At 46.4% G+C, this 21,370-nt stretch overlaps 1 protein-coding gene across 7 annotated transcripts in view; it reads left to right on the plus strand.

The window, feature by feature from the left end:
• PCM1 (pericentriolar material 1) overlaps positions 1–21,370 on the plus strand; it is a 225,883-nt gene that overhangs the window by 56,586 nt on the left and 147,927 nt on the right. The gene's annotated exons all lie outside the window — the stretch shown is intronic.

Genomic DNA, 21,370 nt, shown 5'->3' on the forward strand with positions numbered 1-21,370 from the left:
TGTACTGCTAAACCTTTTAGAACCAAGGTAACTCCTTGTACTGCATGTAAGTTACCAGTTTACTTGTTATGGTAATATTTATTTTGTTTTATCTATTTTGTTTGTTTCTCTTTGAAATTCCAAACTAAGCAAATTTACTTTTGGGTATTAACAAAAAACTAAATATAATTAAAAAGAAAAAATAAACATTAAGGTCCGGATATATATTTTATATCCACACTGGTGGCACACTCACAACAATAATAATATATTTCCCGGTACCTTTCGTTGGTATCCCCCAGCTAGGGAATTCAAATAAACCAACAGTCACCATGGCGGCACTCAGCTAATACATAGTTATCAAGGTCACAAATAATACAAACAGCTCACCTTTTTTTCCTCCATCAACACCACGTGTGTCCATGGCGTCCCGGAGCCGTAACTGAGCGCCTACTAAAGACGTCTGTATAACATAGCCCTTTGCCATAGCAAATCGCAACTTTTGTGTAACAAATGTACCAATGAAGTTAAAACAGTCCTTCTATTAAATAGATAATTATATCTACAAATACAAAAGGCTAGAATCTCCATAATACATTAATCAACATATAAACTGTAATGACATGTATCATATAAATTTACTGAAAAGATCGCTTAACACAGTCCACACGATGCTATATAATATCTTACAAATAAACTTGTTCAAATATCATCTAACCAAATAGATCAATATTACATAAAACAGTGCAAGCCTAGAGATTAATTTAACCCCTTAGGCCAGGGATGGGGAACTTCAGGTCATGGTGGCCATATAAGGCCCTCGGAATCATTTGATCTGGCCCTCGGAGCCTTTCTCTGCTAGCCTCATCTGGGTAGCAGGGTGCCTACAATGGCACCCTGCAGCCAGAATCTATGCAGCAGTGCAGCCTGGACGTTTCAGATGGTCACACCACTTCCCTTACAGCTCCCTGCAGCTGCCTTAGGATGCTTCGGGCATTGCTGTAACCACCGGCGATTGTGGCCCCGCCCCGTGTGACATCACGCAAAGGGTGCTCGCAAATAATCTTATATATATATATAATATATTAAAATGGCCCTCGGCAGAAAAAGGGTTTCCCACCCCTGCGATAATGTCCCAAGCCTAAATATCCAACGGGACATACACCTTAACAATTCATGAGATCTGTCACCCCTTCTGATAATATCTATAATGATGTAACGGAGGGCTGCCAAACTGTGGCCAGCTTACACAAAGTGCCGTGCCACTGGCTGATCACACTGAACGGAGTTCAACGCACTTCTCATAGCAGAATGGTCTAATGTCATACGTTCCCTGAGGGTTCGGTCAGTCTTCCCGACACAACACAACCCACAGGCACACGTAATCATATAGACAATAAACTTGGTAGTGCACGTCAGATGCCTAATGGAAACATTTCTTTCCACTAAAAGGATGGTGAAAGCTCTTCACCCACAGTGAGGTAGCAACACGTTAAGCAATTTAGACATCTAAAGCAGCCCTTTCTAGGCACCATAAAATGTGTTGTCTCAACTGACAAGTTGGAAATGTCAGTCTTCATGACCCAATCCTGTATACTACGTCCTCATTTGTAACTGGGCATCACAGAAACATCTGATAAATTCAAATCGCTGTCCGATTGCAAAATTGTCCACAATTTTCTTTGTAATAATATTAATTCCTCCACTGGCCACATTATACTGATTTTTCTTCTTCAGGGTCCATAGGGCTCCACAGGGAGATATTGGGGTTTAGGTGGGACCTACAGGACTGGACACCAACAGCAAAGCTTTTCAACCTCAGCTTTTCTTCCCCCTATACCCCGCCCACAGCCTGAGGGCACTTCAGTTTCGTTGTATTCTAATGGGGCTGCATTAAGCAGCCTAAGCTTTTATTTTATGATTTAATTTATTTTCTATTTTTACTAGAACGGGCGAGCAGCACCAGACTGTCCTATGGACATCTGTGCTGCTGCCCCATCACACCTCCGCGGTGCCGCGACACCAAGCCTGTTCTAGGTACTTCCGACGGGGCTCAGAGGTCTCTGCGGACCCCAGACTGCAGTCCGTAATTCAGGGGATAGGTAAGGCGGATCCCCGTTCCGAGGACCCGCATTTTTGCGCAGTATTACCTCTGGTCTCAGGAGATAGACTGGAGGCGCTGATGTGGACACTGGTGCGCCCACGACTCCACTAGACCACCGGGGCATATAATACACTGGCGCAGATCATATGTAGAGGCCAGGAGCCCGGTGGTTAACGTCAGCAATGGGGGGAAGGCGTTTTCCCTGCAGTCACTCCCTCATGCTGGCCACACACATAGCGATATTTTACCCGATCTGTCCGATTCCGACACATTGGAACGACAGATCGTGTAAAATATGGCCAAATCCTCAGTAAATCGTGAGTCCCCACTCACGATGCGATCCGCGTCCTGAACATTGGACACCAAATTGTGTGGAGATCGTGTGCAGAGCTGCCGGGGGTAGTTTCAAGGGAAATCGTACACATCGGCTGATCGTGTGTGGCCAGCTTCAGTCCAGGGCGCCATTTCACTGCGGTCCTGGTGTTCCCTGGGCTGCTCCTCCCTCACCCTCTGCCCCCTCAGAGACGCGCAGCAGCCATTTTTATGCAAGCAAGAATATGGGAATGCTGGTTCCAGTCTCCCTGTATACCTCTCCCACGGGCTAGGTCATTCAGTCCTATATTCTACCAGCCACTGCATTCTCTGTAGTTGATTTTAGTGCCCGTTGCTGACATGTAATGTGTTTCTGCATTTGTCGTGACTTGTGCTAGCGCTAATCTCTACTTTCTATACTGTCAGCTTATACCTTTGCCTTTATTCTACTATACCCTGACATACTAAGGTACAGGGGGTTCATTGTACCTCACATCTCCTATATAATTGTGAGGGCTATCACATACTATATAGCACGGTTGCATACTACTCTGTGCCATATAATACATACTGCAGGGTGTTCACTGCACTGTATCATACTGTGTATTTTATTATTATTGTGGCTATGTCTGTCAGAGGAAAGAATAACAAGCAGCCTGATACTGCTGCTCCTAATCTGGTCTCTTGTAAGTCCTGCTCAGTGGGCTTAGCCACAGAGGACCTCATTCAGGAGGGTCTTTGTACTAATTGTTACACAGCCCCAGGCACCTCAGCCCCGTTGTCTCTTCCCTCAGGACCCACCCTGGACTGCCTTTTCACAGATGCTTGCAACACTTACGGACCACATAGCAGTCCCCGTGGTAGCTCCCCCTGTGGGATGGCCACAGCAGGTACTCTCTGCCTAATACCTCAATACAGAGTTTGCCTAATACCTCTATGGTTTTTGCATTTGCAAAAAGAGAAGCCTTTACCCACTAAGCCTGAAAAATTCTTTATAAAACCAGTGGAAGCGCTTCCATTTAAGAAATATTCACTTCACGTGAAAATGTACAAATAAAAAAAAAAGATACAAAATCAGTATCTACAAAAAAATCACATAAAATCAGCTGAACAAAATGGATACGAAGGTAAGACACTGAATTAGCAGCAGATTAGATTTGGGCAGTCTCATGCAGTTAGCTGTTAAGTTAGTAACCAGACATATTAAAAAGTCCCATGTAGTTGGTTAGTAGGTCTTAGTATGTAATTAGTACACATGCAGAGAATTAATTTAGTGGATCATTTATATGATGTGAGTAGTTTGTTTAGAAGTTACAACAGGTCTCCACCTCTACCCAATATCAGCCCTCCGTAGCTGGAATGACACACACTCTCCACAATGCCCGGCTAATTGGTGAGGAAATTGATATTGTTTGTATTACTCCGTATGCTCCTACTCCTTTAGCAAAGGGAGGAATCCAACATCCAATGTCAGACTTTTATATATACACAGTCTTGTGCGTTAATGCCAGTAGCGCATATAGCGCTGCTCACCCGGAAACCAGCAGGCCGAATTCCGGCGCAGAGGGACCTCTCCTCCCAGTCTGCGGCTTATTCCTCTGAAGAAACCGCCATACAAGTAGGCAGAGAAATGCATCAGTTGATCAGCCTTGGAACGCTTTTGAAACGCAGGTCACGTTACCGGAAATTTTCTCCTGAAGGCAGCGCACAGTAGCAGAGAAGCGGACGCTACATAACTCTATTGCCCGGGACATTGGAGAAGCCGCAGACTGGGAGGAGAGGTCTCTTTGCGCCGCAATTCGGCCCACTGGTTACCGGGTGAGCAGCACTATAATTGTATTCACATTTATAAATACTATATTATAAAACACGCCCACTATTGATATATATATTTTATACCTACTAAACGTGCTGTTATCTTCCCAGTCCACACAGTTATCTGATTCTGATATATCATCTGGGGAGGCAGAAGATGCAGACCTCTCTCACTGTGACTCTGGGGGTCATTCAGACCCGCTCGCGAGCGCAGGACGCTCGCAAGCGGGTCGATGTTGCCCCACTGCGCATTCGCACGACGGAGGGAGCTCCGTCGTGCGCATGCGCGAGACCCGGATAGCGACGGGCTCTCCGTCGCTCTGGGTCTCGCACCAAAGGGGGCGTGCTGTCGATGTTGATTGACAGCACGCCCCCTTTGGTGGGCGTGCCGGGGGAGTGGCTGCCAGACGGAGGCGTTCCCATGGGAACGCCTACCATCTGAAGCCGGCCCCACTGACATCAGTAGTGATGTCTGATAGAGCCAAAATCACTCCAGCGCTTGCGGCAGTGAGACCCTACCACAGGGTTTCCGTCGCAAGCCCAATGGTCTTGACCATCGCGACCATCATCATGGACGCTCGCTATAGCTGTGGGTGGTCACCCACAGCTATGCGAGCGTCCAAGAGGCCGCTCCATTTTCATGGAGGAGGGCCCTGATTCGGAGCGAGCGCTCTGGTCAGCGCGTTCGGCTCTGAATCAGGCCCTCTGTCTCAAAATAAGAGGAGCCACCCTCTAAACTAAATATGCCTGCTCTTGTGAGAGCTGTTAAAACTAGTTTACAAATAGAAGAGGATGAACATGCTCCTAAGAAAAAACATGGACTTTTTAAAAGACAAAAGGTAGTTTTATCAGAGTTTTCTCACTTTAACCAGCTATCTGATCACATGAGGGAAGCTTGGAATATGCCCGGTAAAAGGTTTAAAATTCCGAAACGTTTCAGCTCCTTTTACTCTCTTCCAGCTATTTATTGTACTAAATGGGAAGTTCCCCCAGCAGTGGATTCTCATGTAACATGTCTGGTTAAAAATGCCACCTTACCCATTCATACTGCAAACTCCTTAAAGGAGACTTCAGATAGACGTATTGAAAGTTGCCATAGATCCATATACTCTCTCTTACAGGAGTTATTACTCGTCCTGCTAGGGCTGTGGCCTGGGTGGCAAATGCGATTAAGAGTTGGGCAGAGGCCCTAGAAGAGACCTTTCTCCCTTATGCTTAGATGGAACAGCTGTCCTACATATCTCACAGGTGAAGCAGCTATGGATACGGCTCTCCTGGCCTCCTGGATATCTGTCACTTCAGTAGTGGCCCGCTGTATTGTTTGGCTACGTTCCTGGAAAGCAGATTCAGACTCAAAACGGGCTCTGGAGTCTCTGCCTTATTCTGGAGACATCCTATTGGGTCCATAATTAGATAAAATTGTGACTACTTCAGCTCTTCCAAGACGGCGTTCCTGCCCTCTCCTTTTCATACAAAAGCCTCAGACGTAATCCTTTCGGACCTTTGGCCCTCAAGGAGAAGCCAGTCCTTTCCACGACAGCATACATCAGCCAAGGCCTCCAAGCCTAGGGTCAAATAGGTCTGTGCTACTAGACGTCCACCTGCCAAGTCTGAGGACAAGCTTGCAGCCTGTTGGGGCGCGCCTCTCCCTGGGGGCTCACACGGTGGGAGGCCGACTTCTTCAATTCGCCGAGGTTTGGCATAAAACCATGTCGGACGCCTGGGTAAGGGAAGTGGTCTCCCACGGATACTCATCTCATTCCTGAGGCGATTTCCCCCCCTCCAGCAGTTCTTTTTCACAGGAGCGCCATCGGACCCAACCAAGGCCCTGCTGCTCCAAAAAGCCATTCAGTCTTTTTGAATTCAAGAGTTATAATTTGGGTCCCCTCCTCACAATGTGTTAAGGGCTAATTTTCTACCCTATTCTTAGTTCAGAAGCCCAATGGGTCTCATCGGCCTATCCTCAAGCTCAAATCTCTTAAGTTTGTCAGGGTGCCCAAGTTTTGTATGGAAACCCTCCGTTCCAGTATCCTAGCTATGGAGCCCGGGGATTTTATGGTATCTCTGGACATTCAGGACGCTTACCTACATGTGCCTATAGCAGCTTTTCATCAACCATTTTTCCAGTTTGCTATACTACAGCAACATTACCAATTTCAGGCTCTGCCGTTCGGCCTTTTCCTCGGCCTCCCAGGTGTTTACCAAGATCATGGCAGTTATGGCTGCCTCTCTTCGTCGTCAAGGGACGATCTCTTGCTGTTGATAAAAAGAACAACCAGACTTACATGATATTCCATGTCGGTGATTTCCATATAAAGATACCTTTTATGTGAATGCGGGGGAGAACACACATGTAAGTGTTATCTTTATACATACACGAGTTACCACTTCAACTTTGACTGAAAAATATACCTAGCTGTGCATACGAGAGAGAACGATCATGTAAGTCTGGTTGTTCTCTTTATTAGCTGAGATCTTGGGAAGATTTGGACCCACATCCAGAATTGTCTTGTGAGAAATAGTGTGATTTTATCCCTTTCAGCGCTGGTTTACATATTTTCATTGTTGTGTTCATTTTTGTGGTTCTTTTGGGTGTACCCACTTTTGTGTTTACCAGTTGCTACAGAGTGTAGCGCAGGTGTTTCTTTCTCTTGTATATCTTGATCTTTTGCTGTTGGCCAGCTCCCCAGAGACTCAACTGGCTGATGAACTGAAAAAAATCTTCCCTAATATCAGAGGATGGTACATTTGGGAGCCCTACTGGACTCTCGAGTTCAAAGAATCTTCCTAACGGCGGACATGATTTCGGCAATCCAGCACAGTGTACGCAGACTGCTCCACAATCACAGAGTGTCAATTCACTTCTAAATGCAGGCCTTTGGATCAATGGTGTCCTCCTCCAACATGGTGGCGTTCGCCAGTTTCACTCCAGGCCCCTACAACACCTGGTCCTCTCCAGGTGGAACTGGCTTACCCCATCCCTCAAATTCCAGGTGATGAGCCTCCCTCCCAACCCGAGGTTCGCCTGTTCATAGCCTGGTGGCTGTAGACTTCTCCTTTGAACAAGGGTTGTCCATTTTGGAGCCTGGACTGGGTTCTCCTCACCACGGACGCTATCCTTCGAGGGTGGGGCACAGTAATCGGCCAGCACTCCTTTCAGGGTTGATGGTCCCCAGTCAAGGCAGTGTTACCAATCAATATCCTGGAACTTCGAGCCATCTACAGAGCTCTCACTGGCTCCGAATATTCTGAATACAGGCCAGTAACGACAACGCCACCGCTGTGGCCTACCTTAATCACCAACGGGGCACTCGAAGTCAGTCAGCAATGACAGAAGTGTCCTGCATTATCACCCGGGCCGAACGCAATTTCCCAGCCATCTCTACAGTGTTCATCCCGGGGATTCTCAATTGGGAAGCGGATTTCCTTAGCCGTCACGACGTGCATGCAGGAGGATGGTCTCTACATCCAGAAGTCTTTCAGCTTCTAGTGAACAAATGGGGTCTTGCGGAAGTAGATCTCATGGCCTCAAGACACAACAACAAACTTCCAATTTATGGAGCCAGAACACAGGACTCCGATGCAACCTTCATAGACGCATTGTTAGTGAAATGGAACTTCCATTTGGCATATCTCTTACCTCCAATATCCCTCCTCGAGTTCTTCGAAAGTTCAGACAGGAGGGGGACACAGTCCTGTTCATATCTCCGGCTTGGTCCAGATGTCATTGGTACTTTGATCTTCAAAGGCTCTCCATAGATGTTCCTCTTCAACTTCCTCTACGAGTAGACCTGTTGTCTCAGGGTCCATGTTTACATCCGGTACTAGCCCGTCTGGCTTTAATGGTTTGGCTCTTGAGACATCCCTCCTAACGGCTATGGGTTTCTCCAGCTCTGTGGTCCAGACCATGCTCAGAGTATGTAAACCGGCCTCAGCCAGGATTTACCACAGAATATAGCATACATATTTCCAATGGTGTGCTCCAAGAAACTATGACTCTCAAGTCTTTAAGGTTTCTCAAATTCTTGCCTTTCCTCAGGCTGGACGGGATCTAGGCCTCTGCCTAGCATCTCTGAAAGTGCAGGTTTCTGCTTTGTCTATCTGGTTTCAGTGCAGAATTGCTACTATACCAGATGTTCACACCTTCATGCAAGGTGTTATACAACCTACCTTTGTCCCTCATTTGACTCAATGGGATTTATCAGTGGTGTTCCAAGCATTTCGGGAACCTCCATTCAGTGGATCTCAAGTGGTTCACTGCAAAGACTTTCTGCTGGCTTTAGCATCTGCCCGTAGGGTTTCGGATTTAGGGGCGCTTTCATGTCGCTCCCCCTTTTTAATATTTCATTAGGACAGGGCTGTTCTTGGTACACGCCCATTTATCCTTCCCAAGGTGATTTCTTGCTTCTGCCTGAATGAGGAAATTGTGATCCGGGCATTTAATTCACCAGACCCCTTGGCAGGTGATGCATTGTTGGATGTGGCCGTGCTCTGAAGATCTGCGTGGACCGCATTACTTCCATAAGTAAATCGGACTCCCTCTTAGTCCTTTATGGATTCCACAAGAAGGGATGGCCAGCTAACAAACTGTGGCCAAATAGATTTGCGTTACTATCTCACAGGGTTACACGCAGACTGGCCTTCCTGTGCTGGCTTCAGTATCTGCTCATTATACTCGCTCTGTGGGTCCTTCGTGGGCAGCCCGGCATGGCGCCTCAGCTGAAAAGCTATGCAAGGCGGGCACCTGGTCTTCTGTCCACACCTTTCTTAGGTTTTATGCCTTTGATACATTTGCCTCTCAGGTTGCTACCTTCAGGCGTAGGGTTCTCCTCTCAGCTCATGAGCGTTCCTGCCCTTGAACATCTGCTTTGGGACAACCAGGTTGTCTCCCTGTGGAGCCCTATGGACTCTGAAAAAGAAAATGAGGGTTAGGGTAAAACTTACCTTGGTTAACTCAAAGTCCATAGGGTCCACAGGGCACCTGTCCTGACGTTCCTAGTTTCTATGGGTTTTTTCTCCTGGTCACTTGTTTCCTTCTCTGTGTGAGAGAGTGATTCCTCAGTGTATCAGTCTTCCTTCTCTCCTATCCTGCTCCTACCTTGGGCTTGTTAAGAAAACTGAAGCACCCTCAGGCTGTGAGCTGGGTACAGGGGTAAGGACCAGGGCATCCAGGGATTGAAAAGCTTTGCTGTTGGTGTCCGGTCCTCCAGGTCCCACCTACACCTTAATGTCTCCCTATGGACTTCGAAGAAAGAGAGTTAACCAAGGTAAGTTTTACCATAACTCTCCTTATCCATGGCATATACGTTTTTTATCATTAGTTCTCCCTCACGATTTTAATAGGCATTCTCTAGGTCAGGCATGTCCAACTCAAAATACCAACTGGGTCGAATATTCAAGTTTTCTCTTTGTGGGCCGCAAGAAAAAAGTCTTGTATGCAATTTTTAAAGGTGTTTTATTATTAATAAAAACCAATGCAGTGCCCCTTATGCAATGCCCCCCTGTATTAGAGCCATTTATGCAATGCCTCCTGTATTACAGCCCCTTATTCAGTGCCCCCGTAACGCCCCTTATGCAGTGCCCCCAGTAATGCCCCTAGTTGTGCCTCTTATGTTGTGTCCCCAGTAGTGCCCCTAGTAGTGCCCTTTGTGTTGTGCCCCCGTAATGCCCCTTATGCTGTGCACAGACGCCACTCCCCTATGCAGTACTTAAATCTCTTCACGCTGGCTGCTGGGCACCGCTTCAGTCAGCGCTCCCGTGTGGACGCTGCCGCTAACCAGATCTAACTCGATCCAGCAAGCGCAGGATCCTCATGACATCACCCGCGCACTGCATCACTGAGAACGCTGGCCTCTGAAGCGATAAGAGGCTTCTTTAGTCTCTGATCGCTTCAAAGACCAGCGTTCCCAGTTTTAAATACAGTAAACACTGTCCGATTGGAGCTGAGCTCCGATGGCGGCAGGGTCTGGGGCCGAATAATATATATATTTGGGCCCACACTGTTTGACATGCCTGCTCTAGGTGTTCTAAGTGCCCGTTCTTTAGCTTTAAGTAAAGGTTTTTTTTTTTTTTGTGTCAATATGTTTTTCTGCTGACTTTAAGTCACTACATATACGAATTGCCTGAATAATTTGGGATTACGGTAAGCCATATTTTAGTGACCTAGGATGGTAGCTCCCAGAGTGTAACAATGTGTTCCTATCTGTGGGTTTATTATACAAAGTAGTAGTAAGCTTACCCTTCGACAAAGTCACCTGAACATCCAATAAGTTAACTATATTGTTATCAATACTGTATGTCAACTTAATGGGACTGCTACTGCGATTATTTCTGTCTATGAAGCCAACAAATTTTGTGTCTGTCCCCGTCCAGATCAAAAACAAATAGTCTATGTATCTGGTGTAGAAAAAAATCTTATTAGATACATCAGGGTCAGAATAAAATTTCCCTTTCAACTAAAAACATGAAGTCTTTGGCGTACGATGGGGCCACATTGGACCCATCGCACACCCTGCCAGTAGTAAATATAATTTTGAATCATAAAGGAAATAATTTCGGGCAAGTATCATCTCCAATAAATCACTGATGAGACTCCACTGGGGACCAACATACAAAGGGTTACTCTCAATCAATTTACAAACTGCTGCCATTCCTAAGTGATTAGGAATAACAGTATAGAGATTAGAAACGTCAATACTACAGGTGGAACTTCATCAATTCTCAAAAGTTTGTTAAGAAACGAGGTTGTGTCAAGTAGATATTCGGGGTGACCCAAAATGCAAGTTTGTAGCAATGTGTCTAATAAAGAAATTGGCTGAAATAGAGAACATTGAGGGCCAGATTCAATTAGCCACAAAAATCCGCGGTTTTGCAAACAGTTTTCGCACGTGCAAACTTTTCGCACAAAAATGCTTATTGTGCAGTCCTATTGTTGAAGCTTTTGCACTTGCGAGTACTCCACAGACCAAAACTGGCAAACTGTTTTCACCATCTCAGAGCAGATAAAAAGTTGTGCAAAATTCCGATCTTAAAAATGCAGCGACTTGGTGTTCAAAATCCCTTGGACACCTTGACTCCCCTTGGCAAGCCCCCCCCCCCCCCCCAGTGACAGGTTAGGCAAAAATAATTTTTTCAATAGCCTAATTTGGGCGATAATGACTTAATTTTTATTTTTTTTTCACCCCAAAAATTAAGTGTTGGAAAAAGGGTTTAAAGTAGTGACACTGGTATTTTGGGAGGCTATATGGATGGGACATGTGTATTAAACATTGCAGGTGGCTACACTTTGCATTTTTTTCTTTTTTTTTTTTTAAAAGTAAACATTTATCACTCCAAAATATACTTGCGCCCATTTCAATGTACCGTATAAGTCGACCCGAATATAAGCCAAGGTACCTAATTTTACCACAAAAAACTGGGAAAACTTATTGACTCGAGTATAAGCCTAGGGTGGGAAATGCATCAGCTACTGGTAGTAATCCCTCCCCCTGGTACTGCCCCCAGTAGTAATATTCCCCCTCTGGTAGCAATATTCCCCCCTGGTACTGCCCCCAGTAGTAATAATCCCCCTCTGGTAGTGCCCCCAGTAGTAATACCCCCCTGGTACTGCCCCCAGTAGTAATATTCCCCCTTTGGTAGTGCCCCCAGTAGTAATCCCCCCCCCTGGTACTGCCCCCAGTAGTAATTCCCCCCCCCCCCCGGTAGTGCCCCCAGTAGTAATTCCCCCCCCCTGGTAGTGCCCCCAGTAGTAATATTCCCCCTCTGGTAGTGCCCCCAGTAGTAATTCCCCCCCCCCCCTGGTAGTGCCCCCAGTAGTAATATTCCCCCTCTGGTAGTGCCCCCAGTAGTAATTCCCCCCCCCCCCCTGGTAGTGCCCCCAGTAGTAATATTCCCCCTCTGGTAGTGCCCCCAGTAGTAATACCCCCCTGGTACTGCCCCCAGTAGTAATATTCCCCCTCTGGTAGTGCCCCCAGTAGTAATCCCCCCCCTGGTACTGCCCCCAGTAGTAATATTCCCCCTCTGGTAGTGCCCCCAGTAGTAATTCCCCCCCTGGTAGTGCCCCCAGTAGTAATTCCCCCCCCTGGTAGTGCCCCCAGTAGTAATTCCCCCCCTGGTAGTGCCCCCAGTAGCAATATCCCCCCCTGGTAGGGCCCCCAATATTAATCCCCCCCCCCTGGTAGTGCCCCCGGTAGTAAATCCCCCCCCCCCTGGAACTGCCCCCAGTAGTAATACCCCCCCTGGTAGAGCCCCCAGTAGCGATATCCCTCCCTGGTAGTGCCCCCAGTAGCGATATCCCTCCCTGGTAGCGCCCCCAGTATTAATCCCCCCCCTGGTAGTGCACCCAGTATTAATCGACCCCCCCCCCCCCCCCCTGGTAGTGCCCCAGTAGTAATCCCCCCCCTGGTACTGACCGAACTCTGTCCGGTCAGCGCTACACACGCGGTGCAGGACACAGTCTGCACCGCGGCCCGCATGGTACGCTACTCAGCTGCGTACCATGCGGGCATGACTCGAGTATAAGCCGAAGGGAGGCTTTTTCAGCAAAAAAAATGTGCTGAAAAACACGGCTTATACTCGAGTATTTACGGTACACCTAATTTCATGTCAGCAATTGTTTTTGCAAAAAAAAAAAAAGGATTTTCTTCTTCCTCCATAGGGGACACAGAGTGAAGCTGTGCAGACTACTTCAGAGTCTCCTCCCTCGGTTGATGCGCATGTTGCCCGTCTGGTCAAGAATTCCACTCTTTCTCTTCCTAACACGGCATCTCTTCCTAACAAGGATCTGACTGATAGATTGGAAACTTTTTTAAGTTTATTTACTCTAATGCAGGTGCGTGGCTCGCCCGTCCCTCGCATAAGCCTGGGTTGCTAAAGCCATCGGTCTATGGGAAGACTCCCTGGAAGATGACTTCACTTCAGTTACCAACAGGAATGAGCTTTTGTCTCTCGTAGAGCATATCCATGAGGCGGCTTATCTTGGGGTTAGCTCCTATAGACACAGGTATACTGACTTCCACGGTTTTGGCCTCTTCAGTGTCAGCTAGAAGAGCCCTTTTGGCTTTGTTTCTGGCGTGCGGGTGCTGACTCTTAAGAAGGTCCTTGAAGCTCTCCCCTTTTCAGGGTATATTCTAGGTCGCGTTCTTCTTTCGTTCCTTTTGTCCGCAGGGAAAACCCAAGGGCTTGTCATTTTCTACGTCCCAAGGATCCTCCGCTAAAGGTTCTAAGCTAGCAGTTAATCAACTCTCGTCTACCAGACCCCGGCCTGCTAAGCCAGCCGACAAGCCTGCTGCATGATGGGGTGGGCCTCCACCTTGGGGGACACCAGCATTGGAGGCCGGTTTCTTTTTTCCCGAAATTTGGATGGCGACCATGGAGGATGCCTGGGTAAGAGGGGGTAGTCTCTCAGGGAGATGCGTTGACCTTTCTGGAGCATACTCCGACCCAGTTTTTTTTCACAGTTCTTCCTTTGGATCAGGAGAAAGCTGGGAGCCTTGAGGGAGTCCATTCGCGCTCTACTGGCCTCCAGGTTCATTGTTCCAGTTCCCTCATCTCAGCGGGACACGGACTTCTATGCCACTCTGTTTCTATTTCGGAAGCTGAATGGGTCCTTTCGATCGATTCTCAACCTGAAGTCTCTCAACAGGTACTTGAGGATTCCCAAGTTCCGAATGGAATCTCTTCGACCTGTCAGTGGGCAGCTAATGAGAACCAGCTACCGGTCGACATTCTGCAGCTCCAAGTGGTTTCCAGAACTTTTTGTCTGGCTTTGCCTCTATTCCGGAGTCGCCCTGTCCAGGTACAGTCTGACAACATGAAAACTGTCGTCTACTTAAACCATCAAGGCAGCACTTGCAGTCGCGCCGCTATGAGGGAAGTCAGTCGCATTCTCCTGTGGGCGGAAGACATCTTCCGTCCCTATCGGCAGTCTACATTCCCAGAGTGCAAAATCGGGAAGTTGACTTCCTAAGTCGCCATGACGTTCATTCGGTGGAATGGGCCTTACATCCGTCTTACAACTCCTGGTTCTAGGGCTTGCCGGACATTGACATGATGGCTTCTCGGCACAATCGCCAAATTCTGTGGTACTGCTCACGCACCAGAGATCCAGAAGCCTTTCTGGTGGACGCCTTGGCGGTTCTGTGGGCCCTTCGGATTTATGTGGATAGGACAAAGGTCTTGCGTAGGGCAGATGCTTTCTTGGGGCCTGATTCAGACCCACTCGCGAGCGGCTGTCCGCTCGCAAGTGGGTCGATGGTCTGCACTGCGCATGCGCACGACGGAGGGAGCTCCGTCGTGCGCATGCGCGAGACGCGACGAGCGAAGGACTTTCCTTCACTCGTGTCTGATCAAAGGGGGCGTGCTGTCGATGTTGATTGACAGCACGCCCCCTTTGGTGGGCGTGCCTCCCAGACGGGGGCGTTTCCCAAGGGAACGCCTACCGTCAGAAGTCGGCCCCACTGACATCAAGACCATCGCGACCATCATCCTGCACGCTCGTATATGCTGTGGGTGGTGACCCACAGCTATACGAGCGTCCAGGAGGACGCTCCATAATTATGGAGGTGGGCCCTGATTCAGAGCGAGCGCTCTGGTCAGAGCGTCCGGCTCTGAATCAGGGCCTTTGTTCTGTATGACTTTCACAAACGGGGCCAGCCGGATCAGTTTGACTATTTGCCACGCTTCTGCTGCGGCAGATCTTCCAGCCCAGTCCGTGTGATGGCTCATTCTACACGGTCGGTGTGAACTTAGTAGGCAGTGCGATGTGGTGCTTCTGCGGAGCAGCTGTGTGAAGTGGTCACGTAGTCCTCTGCCAAGTTCTGTTCCTTTAACACCTTAGTTTCCCCTGATGTGGCTTTTGAGCGAATAGTTCTCAGCGCAGCCCAGGACTGTTACCTCCCTTAGGGGATTAGCTCTGGGACGTCCCAGCGTAAAGCCTGTGGCCCCTATGGAGGAAGAAAATGTGATTTATGTGCTTACCTGTTAAATCCTTTTCTTCGATTCCATAGGGGACACAAGGTGCCGACCCTGACACACCTGGCTTGCGGGGCTTTGCCCTGCTTCCATATCTCCTGTTCACATTTGCTGGTGTTTGGAACTGAGTGCGTGCCGGTCTTTCTCCTTTTCGCTCCTTGCCTTAGGCTTGCTAACTTATCTGAAGTCCCTGTGGCTGGGGGCAGGGTATAGGGGGGAGGGAGCCTGGGCTGTGGAGAACAAGTATTAACTGTGGTGCCCAGACTTCAACCCACCAATCTATACCCAGCGTAAAACCTGTGTCCCCTACGGAATGGAAGAAAAGGATTTAACAGGTAAGCACATAAATCACCTATTTATCATTTTCCCACACTTATACAAAAATGCATGTAACAGCCATTTAATTTAATTATGACAAAATTTAAGAACCCCAAATACTTTTATTAGGTCCACTAATACACTTCTAATTGATTTCCTATGTCAGTTACCTATTTTAAGGGGTCAAGACAGATTTCCTCAAAATTCACCTGTACTTTTCGCAGGTTACTCCACGAACAGTTTTCGTGCAAATGCGTTTTCGCAACTTTTGTAATAGGTTATTGCGAAAATATCGCACCAAAATACACGGTGTGCGAAAACTTCTCAGACTTTAAGTGTACGCTTTATCGTGTCTAATTGAGTTCCCCCAAGTGATGTAATATATTTGGAGGCATCTAAGCAATATGGTGAAACATCCCACCTCCAGTCTGTATATATATCTGAGGACTATTATCAGGAACATAGATCACATTATCTATTAAACTGGTGTTTTTTATTCCCAGACTTTGTAATGTCTGCTGTTAACTATCAATTTGTTGGCCATTGGTGGTATTTCTGTCATCCGTCTGTGCATACGGATATGTAATGTAAGTCCCAAACATCTGTACTTTGCGCAGCCCCTCCATCCTCATCTGAATGAGGCCCATTGTTATAATTTGCTTGCAGATTGAGAATGAGTTTATATCAGGTGTTTGGAAGTGGCGGGCAAAAACCTGGCTTGATCTTCATGTAGTATAGTGTTATCTCCACCTCTCTACTAAACTCTCAAAACACACTTCTTCATCAAAGCTGTTCAGCTCTCCTCCTAACCCACTGCTCCTTTGCTCCCTTCCTCACTGTCTACCCCATCTGTCACCCCTGTATGTCTGCCCCTCTACTGTAGAATGTAATGAGCATGGCCCTATTTGCTCATGTGCTTTTCCTTTCCCTTACTTATACTATCAAATACTCCCTACAACGGAACCTAACCCTTGTTGATGATGTCCTGCTGCTTATTTGAGTGTTATGATCACTGATGCAGCTTTATTTATTAACCATCTCCTTGTCCTGCACTGTTTTGTGCTGTAAGTCACTGTTTCTTGTTTTGCTCATTTGTAAGGCACTGCAGAACTCTTGTGGCGCCATAAAAAAAAATAAAGGAGCATAATATATGAAAATCTAGTGGCCACGACTTGTAATTGACTTCTGTGTTCCTTCATGAGTACAGTGAAGTTTGTCTCATGCATTGATTGTGGAAGTACAGTTATCTGAAATTTTAAATTTCCCATTAGAGGCTGCTTGTAACCCCCCTGATATCATTTGCTGACTTTGCCCTGATCATTTATTTTTTTTATTTTTTAATAAATTATTGGGAATGTGGGGTAATGGGCATTCAACATATACTTTGGGGCAAATTCAATAAGCAGCGATAAAGTTTTTTGTTACCTTGTGTTAAGTTAACACGCATATTGCCTGGTAATGTCACTTAATGCATAAAAGGTGCTCCCAATTAACAAGCAAGTTCAATTGGAAAATGCTTAATCCAGCATTTGCGCAGTAATTCTTGCTGGTAATGCCCACGTAAAGTGTGAGTGGAAATGGAGAGATCAGCCTGTACCCCCAAAAAAATGTATACAAATAATGGTTCACAGTATAGAAGTCTGTTAATGGTTGAAAGCAAAGTATTTCTGGTTCTTAAATGTGTCAAATGTTTTATTATATGCATTTTTAAATAACCGTGAAAAAATAGTGTTTCTGCAAAAAAATGCTCTAGATAAATTTAGAGTGCATAAAAATGCCGTTAAGTAGATATTTGTGTAATTTTAAGCCACCTTTAATAATTTGTTAAACACCTGTAACTCCACACCTGCAAGCTTAAAAACACCTATCCCATTAATACAGCACCCCCTTATACCTGTCCCACATCTTGTAACTCATTATTTCACCCCTAAAATTACATGTCATTATTGGCCAAATTAAGCTAATTAAAAACTACTAAGTGCAAATCATTACGGAGGGTGTCCCAGTGGATATGAACTAAGGACCTGATTCATACACGCTCGCTAGGATGCGTTCGCTCGTTGCTGGATGATTTTCGCAAGCGTACGCATCTAGCGAGCGGGTCTGAATGATCTCCCATGTCCCCACATTTGTAACTTTTTAAAATAAGTTTTTCCCCAACTTTTCACCTGCTGAGTTCCTTGTGAAAAAATTCTTACGTTAAAGCCTATGGAGAATTAATGCATGTTAACTTGCGCTCTATTTGAATAGCTTAAGATTTGCGTTACTTGTAAAAACGCACATTTCATGTGTAAATGGGTTATCGCAGCTAGTTGTTTTCGAACTTTTGTCTGAGAATGTACAGGCATCTCAGCAACAACACCTTTATGAGGTCTTGGCTATATAAACAAGTTTAATACCAGTATGTTTAATTATGAAAAAACCATCTTCAGTGTCTTCTTCTTTAACAAATCCTGGTGTGAGTGCAGACTGTTGCTCTTCGCTTCGACCGCATCATGAGTTGGGGAACAAGTATAGGCAGCCTCAGCTGTTGCTGCCTCCTGTTCCATAGAAAACAGTTTTAATATCAATTTGGCTAATTATTGACCCTCTAATATATGGTTTTGTTGCATCCTTTACAACAGTACTTGCATCACCAGAAGTTTTGTTCACCCCACGTCATTAAAAGTCCAGAAAATGTATCTAGCACATCTAGGATGAAAATTTTCTTGATCATTATTGGATTTGACCGATTGTTTTAAAACCGCAAATCATGTTAAATCAGGCTTGTTAAGCATTTATTCCATTTGCTGTTTTAATCTGTCAAAGCTGCCGATAGTAAATCTACCCCCTAATCTGTTGTGAATCAATGATATAATAAAGTATACCAGGAAGTGATATATTATCCTACATGGAGGTATACAGTATTTCAGCAAAGTAACTGGAGGAGCCATAATCTTATTAGGAAAATAAAACTGATCCTAGACAGGACATTATGAGAGTTGGAAAAACAAGAATGATGCTGAGAGGATGCATTACTTATGCAACAAACAGTGCTGAAAGCTGACCGGCTATCATCCGTGCCTAATACATGTATAGAATGAGATCTTCTCTAAAGGCATGCAAAATGTGAATTTTAAAGAAACACTGCTGCAACCCCATAAACCTATCCTATGTTTTGTTATGTAGATATCTGTATAATGTGCAGTTAAGTTACAAGTACTATTTTAATTTCATTAATTGTATGTACGTCTTTACTTATTTGTAAATGTATGCATATTCATTGTCGAGAAAATTTTATGTTGGTCTGACCAGCTGCCTCATTGTATGGCGTATATAATATGGGGCAATAGCATTGTTATGGGACGTCTTTTGCTAATAGGCCCAGAAAAATTGTATATTGCTTGTCCTTTGTCATATAATTTGGATTTTGTAACTTGTGTGTAGTTCTACACAAAAATGTATATTTCATTATTTGTTTTATAAACCTTGTCACAGGATAGTGGCGATTTGAAATTTGTGTTACAGGTTTTCTATTGTCCTCCTTTATTAATCCCTTGCCCCTAGCAGAGAAAGTAACGATTCCATTTTTAGAACAGTATATTAATTTTAAGAAAACATGTTTTGTTAGGGTTTTTTTTTTTTTACATCAAAATGGTGTTACTTGAAGAATAAGATAAATAGTGCAATGTAACCTAGTTCAAATTGTTTACCACTTAGTGGGAGAACACCTTTCTTTAATGATTTTAAGTTGGTATACCTTATGTCTACTCACTGCAGTAATGTTAGTGATGTGATAGCCTATCCATTCGCTAGGAGCGAGTGACACGGCTGAGGCACAGTGAGAACTCTTGCCTAAAACCTGATGTACTTCACAACGTCATTCCTAATTGCTGTCACTTGTGCCTAATGAATGGATAGGCTGAATTTTTTCTTTACTCCATATGGAACACAGGCACAGACCATGGGCATAGGGTGGAGCAGGAGTCGTCCAGAAATCAACTAGTTAAGCTTAGTCTCTCAGCAGCCCCGGCTCCCCCCCGCACCCCACATACCCCGCTGCTAGCCCCAGGCAAACTTAGTCTGGTGCTCTGCATGAGCATGTCACATTTCTAGAGTCTGCTCAGCAGTCTATGCTTCCTTTTAATTTATATTTATGTATAAGTGGCGTCCACCGAGCCTTTGCACCGAAAGCCACAGCACTAGCGAGAGGGTCAGTGACTTCGGCCGGTCCCCCCCGCAAACACCAGGGACCTGCAGGGGGGAGCTCAGACAGTGCTCAGAATGTAAGAGCGGCTCCTAACTTACAGGGAGCTGCGCTGCAGTGGCCGTCACCGCCGGTGTGGGAGACCACCGGCGGTGTTGACAGGACTTGTATTCTGCAGACGCTATCGCATGTCCAACCCTGACTTCCGCTTAGGTAGCTGAAGCAGTCGGAGGTTGGACAGACTCTTTTCAGGAGAGCATCAGCTCGTGTACCCATAGGAACAAGCTATTGGTGTTAGGGGAGCACATCAGATGGCGGCCTCTTATCTAGGAGACGAACAATTGATACTGGTGTCAACTTCCTCTGTGGCTGCAAGGCGAGTCCTCTAGATTTTTTCTGACGTGCTGACTGAGACTTTGGGAAGGCCATAGGGGCTCTTCTGCATTCAGGAGGCAGTCGTGGGATACGGATTTTGACACGATTGTAGCCTCGAGGCCGGCGTCCAGGACGGCCTTTCCCTCTTTCTGTGACCTAGGTCTACCTGTTGTCTTACCTCCAGGCGTACTGACAGGCTTGACAAGACACACTTCCAGCTGTGGGTCCCATTGTGGGAGGCAGACTAATGTGGTTTCTAACACCTGGCCACCGACCACGTTGGATTCCTGAGAGCGAGGTGTCCTCTCCCTGGGCTACATCGTAGTCTTTAAGGAAAGGCCTCAGAACCTATTTTTTCCTCAGACTTTCCGGTGGATCAAGACTAAATGGAAGCACTGGGGGACTCTATTCAGTCCCTGCTGGCCTCCACAGTACTTTTTCCAGTTCCCCTGTCTCAGAGAGTCAAGGGCTTATATGCCAGCCTCCTCTTGGTTCAGAAGTCGAGGGTCTTTTCTGGCCAATCCTCAACCTGGAAACGATTTTTTGTCAGTGCCCAGATTCCGCATGGAGTCGCCACGTTCCATCATTTGGGCACTGGATCCAGGGGATCTCAGGGCCTCCTGGGATTTTTCGGGATGCTTATTTGTAGGTTCCTATCTTGCTTGTGGGCTGGGAGGAGCTTTTCAATTTCTGGCATTGCCTTTTGGTCTTTCAATGTCCCCTCTGCTCTATGACGAAAGTCATGGCAGCTCATTTACGCTGCAGGGGTATCAGTTTTCTACGTTCTGTAGACAACCTTCTGATCCTTGTTCGGTGTCCGGATGTTCTCAGGGAACATAGTCTCTCAATAGATCGCCTCCAGGCCCACGGAGGGGCTCGTCAATGGGATGAAATCCTCCTGGACTCTGTCACAGGAGATGTTCCATTTGGGGCCCTTGCTGGTACCCAGGGTTTGGCAAATCTTCCACTAGAAAAGCTTTGGGACCTACAAACCAGGATTCAGAGGTTCTTAAGTCATCGCTGAGTGTCAATGCACTCTGACATTCAGATCCCGATGGAACAGGTCCCACTGACAGCTTGCCCCACTACTGGGAGGTTCGGTTCTTCCTCTTGTGGTCCAGGCATCCCGCTTAGACAGGGCCCGTCCCCTTTGGTATTCCTCACAGGGTCCTCCTCACCACTGATGTGAACGACCTTCCAGGGTCTGTGATCAACTTCTGAGAGCCTGCTGCTGATCGACTTTCTGGATCTCTGAGTAATCTTCAGAGCTCTCTGCCTGGATCTGCTGCTCCTATAGCATGGTCCGATCT

The sequence above is a fragment of the Taudactylus pleione genome, unplaced genomic scaffold (assembly GCF_031769625.1).
Source record: "Taudactylus pleione unplaced genomic scaffold, aTauple2 ptg000218l, whole genome shotgun sequence".
NCBI classification, from domain to species: Eukaryota; Metazoa; Chordata; class Amphibia; order Anura; family Myobatrachidae; genus Taudactylus; species Taudactylus pleione.